This window comes from Chiloscyllium plagiosum, unplaced genomic scaffold, assembly GCF_037043375.1.
Source record: "Chiloscyllium plagiosum isolate Xiang-an unplaced genomic scaffold, Cpla_swu_hap1 HiC_scaffold_30, whole genome shotgun sequence".
NCBI lineage: Eukaryota > Metazoa > Chordata > Chondrichthyes > Orectolobiformes > Hemiscylliidae > Chiloscyllium > Chiloscyllium plagiosum.
The window spans coordinates 40,439,475-40,444,231 of record NW_028270168.1 but is presented as its reverse complement, the minus strand read 5'-3'; positions in this window follow the sequence as shown (position 1 = coordinate 40,444,231).

The window sequence follows — 4,757 nt, the reverse complement described above, 5'->3', positions numbered from 1 at the left end:
TCCTGTGACGTAGTGTTGTTTCTCTCAGTTATTTTCCTATTTACAAACATACATCTCAATGAAGGTGTTAGTTGTAATGAAGTTAGCAGTGCTTTTATCACTGTGTCAGAAGGTTTTTGGGTCTAGTGCTGTTGTTATTGTGTCACCATACTCTTACCAGACCGTAGGGGCTGCTCTCTCATGAGAGAGAGAAGCAATTGGTGCTGATTTAACCTTAGGACCAGCAGACCTCAAACGAAGAGTCCTTCATGGTAACTTCAAACCGGTGATGGGAATTGAATCCACACTGTTGGCATCACACTGTTCTGTAAACCAACGATCCAGCCAACTGGGCTAAACTGATTCCCCAGGTCTAGTGCTTTACTGTTGAGATTTGAGCATAAAATCAAAGCTGACACTTCAGCGCAGTACTGAAGGAGTCCTGCACAGTGGAGGGTGCAGGCTGTTGGATGAGATGTGGAAGTTTCCATCTGCTTTCAAATCATAGAATCTCTACAGTGTAGAAACAGGGCCTTCAGCCCGCAAGTCCAAGCTGACCCTCCATAGAGTACCTGACCCAGAACCATTACCGTAATCCTATATTTACCCCTGACTAATACACCTAACCTGCAAATCCCTGAACACTATGGGCAATTTAGCACAGCCAGTTCACCTAACCTGCACACTTCAATTGTGGGAGGAAACCCACACAGACGGGGCCAGGGTCGGGGGGAGCAAATACTCCATACAGCCAGTCACCCAAGGCTGGAATTGAACCCAGGTCCTTGGTACTCTGAGGTAGTAGTGCTAGCCACTGTGCCACCCCAAAAGATCATAGGAAGTTGCAAGACAATACAAGTATGATGATCAGGAGGAGAGTTATCATCTACATCCAGACTACTAATAATCCTTTAATTAACATTACCAAAACAAATTTCATGGTCAAAATCACAATGCTGTTTGTAGGAGCTTGTTGTACACAGCATGCTACTGTGTTTCCAACATTTGCAACAGTGAATACACTTCAGCTACACTTCAGTGGTTGACAACTGTTCTGGAACATCCTGTATTTGGGAAAGGTGCCATATAATTGTTACAAAGGCAAATCCATCTGTTGATTGGCAGGGCTCTTCTGGATGATGGGTGATAATTGGCTAGTTAAGGCATTCAGTTGATGATCAAACAATGGCCTCAAAAAGTAGTCCAAGGGTAGTCAATGTAGTTGAACAAATAACTGTCGATTGGATTGCAATACTTCCTTTGCACCACTCCTTCATCTAATGATATGAACCTGCCCACACGGGGATGGGAGTCCAAAGGTGATTGCTATTTACCAAGGAATGATGACTTTGGAATGTGTTAACCCACATTAAATTTACTCTAATCTACTCTAAAATGACTACTCTCAATGAGAACATTGCTGCAAATGTATTCATTTGTGAAATGCAAATTAGGTTGCAAAATACTGAATGACAAAGCAATGGGAGTATCCCATGTGTTACGTGTCCCAGCTTGTGGTGCCAGAATTTCATACTCTGCCTCCAAGTACCTAACCAGTTCCAGTTAAGGCAAGAAATGGCAGCCAGGAGTGAAATATGCTGAATTGAAGGCAGAAACACTTGACCTTCTAAAGAAAGAGATATAGAAAAAGTTGAAAATACTCAGTGGCTCATGCAGCATCAGATAAACAGGTTTAGTATTTCAAGCCCTAATGACGTGAAATTTTCAGCAACAACTTATATTGACATAGGATTTTTAACATAGCAATAGATCCCAAGACGCAGATTGTAAAAGTGACACTGAGTTGCTAATATTTGACCAGATAAGCAAAAGCTTGGTCAAAGAGGTGAGATTGAAAGAAATGTTTTATGAAGGAAAGAAATAAGGCAGATAGGTGTTCGGAGGGAGTATTCCAGAACAACTGAAGATAGGCACTCGACAACTGAAGACAGTTGCAAATGGTGGAGAACATACAGTTTAGATTGAACAAGGGACCAGAAGTAGAGGGATGCAGGTATCTCAGAGGGTTGTCGGTTGAAGGAGGTTACAGAGATAGTGTGGGCTGAGACCATGAGGAATTTGAAAACAAGGGAAAAAATCTGGGAACAAATTTGGGTCAGCAAACAGGGATGATAGGAAAAAGTGGCATGCTTGGAGTTAATTCATATAATCCCTGTAGTATGGATAGAGCCTTTCAGCCCAATAAGCCTTTCAGCATCGACACTCCAAAGAGTAATCCACCCAGACCTATTCCCCCTACTGGATTATTGTACATTTACCCCAACAAATGCACCTAACCTACACATCCCAGAACACTATGGGCAAACTAACATAGTCAATTCACCTGTCCTGCACTTCTTTGGATTGTGGGAGGAAACCGGAGCACCCGGAGGGAACCCATGTAGACACAGTGCAAACTCCACACAGTCACCCGAGGCCGGATCAAACCCCGGTCCCAGGAACTTTGAAGCAGCAGTGCTAATCACTGAGCCACTGTGAGGCTAAAATGGCAGAGTTTTAGAGAACCATTTTATCTGGAGTAGGTAACCAGCCATGAGAGTGTAGGAATAGCTGAGTTTTGCAATCACAAGGTAAAGAAGGCATGGATAAAGGTTTCAGCAGCAGATGAGCTGAGGAAGAGCTGCTTCAGAAAGTCATGGGACTGCAGCTATGCTAATTTTAACTCGGAATGAATGTACTTTTCTTCCTTAGGGACAGCAATGCATGAAGGAGAAAGTGAGGACTGCAGATGTTGGAGATTAGAGTCGAGAGTGTGTTGCTGGAAAAGCACAGCAGGTCAGGCAGCATCCGATGAGCAGGAGAATCGGTTTCAGGCAGAAAAGCTTTATCAGGAATGAGGTTTTGAGCTGAGGGGGTTAGAGAGATAAATGGGAGGGGTTTAGGGCTGGGGGTTTGGTGGCTGAGAGTGCGATAGGTGGATGGAGATGGGGGTAAGGGTGATAGGTCAGAGAGGAGGGTGGAGCAGATAGGTAGGAAGGAAGATGGACAGGTAGGACAGGCCATGAGGGTGATACCGAATTGAAAGGTTGGAACTAGGATAAGGTAGGGGGAGGGGAAATTAGGAAACTGGTGAAATCCACATTGATGCCGTGTGGCTGGAGGGTCCTGAGGTGGAAGATGACATTCTTCCTCCAGGCATCGGGTAGTTAGGGAGTGGCGATGGAGGAGGACCAGGACCTGCATGTCCTTGGCAGAGTGGGGGAGTGAGTTGAAGTGTTCGGCCACATGGTGGTGGGGTAGGTTGGTGCGGGTGTCCCGGAGATGTTCTCTGAAGCTCTCTGCAAATAGCTGAGGAAGGGCCAACATTCAGTAATGCTACAAAGGTGGAAAATTGTGGCAATTTTCACTGACACAAATATGAAGTTGGCAGAATCACATGCACCACCAAGATTACAAACAGAATCACAGAATTGTTCTGGTGCAGAAGGAAGTCATTCAGCTCATCTTGTCCATACCAGCTCTTCAAACAAGCATCATTACTCAGTACAAAACTCCTATTCCTGTTTACCAACCCCTTGCATATTATTTCAAATCCCTTGTATATTATTTCCACACAAATAATCATCCAATGCCCTCTTGAATACCTCAATTCAACCTGCCTCCACCACATTTTCAGTCAGTGCGTTCGAGACCCTAACTATGCACTGAGTGAAAAGTGTTTTCTTTACACCACACGTTCTTCTTTTGTGTATCACTTTAAATCTATGCCCTCACATTCTTGCTCCATTTATGAGTGGGAACAACTCCTCCTCATCTGCTCTATCCAGGCCTATTCATGATTTTGAAAACCTCTATCAAATCTCCTCTCAGCCTTCTCCCCAAAGAGGACAGTTCCAATTTCTTCATCCCATACTCATCACTGAAGTGTCTCAGTCCTGGAGCCATTCTTGTTAATTGCTTCCGCAGTCTCTACAATACCTTCGCCACTTTTCCATAATAGAACATAGAACATAGAACAATATAACGCAGAACAGGCCCTTTGGCCCTCGATGTTGCGCCGACCTGTGAACTATTCTCAGCTCGTCCTCCTACACTATCCCAAAATCATCCATGTGCTTATCTAAGGATTGTTTAAATCTCCCTAATGTGGTTGAGTTGACTACATTAGCAGGTAGGGCATTCCAGCTCTTACCATTCTCTGTGTAAAGAACTTTCCTCTGACATCTGTCTTAAATCTATCACCCCTCAATTTGTAGTTATGCCCTCTTGTACAAGCTGACGTCATCATCCTAGGAAAATGTATTTCACTGTCTACCCTATCTAATCCTCTGATCATCTTGTATGTCGCTATCAAATCCCCCCTCCAATGAGAACAGACCCAAGTCTCTCAGCCTTTCCTCATAAGACCTTCCCTCCAGAGCAGGCAGCATCCTGGTAAATCTCCTCTGCACCTTTTCCAATGCTTCCACAGCCTTCCTGTAATTGGGCGACCAGAACTGTACACAATATTCCAAGTGCGGCCGCACCAGCGTTTTGTATAGTTGCAGCATGATATTGCGGTTCCGGAACTCAATCCCTCTACCAAGAAACCTAACACACCGTATGCCTTCTTAACAGCACTATCCACCTGGGTGGCAACTTTCAGGGATCTATGTACATGGACTCCAAGATCCCTCTGCACATCCATACTACCAAGAATCTTTCCATTGACCCAGTACTCTGCCTTCCTGTTAGCCTTCCCAAAGTGCATCACCTCACATTTAGCTGCATTGAACTCCATTTGCCACCTCTCAGCCTAATTCTGCAGTTTACCCAAG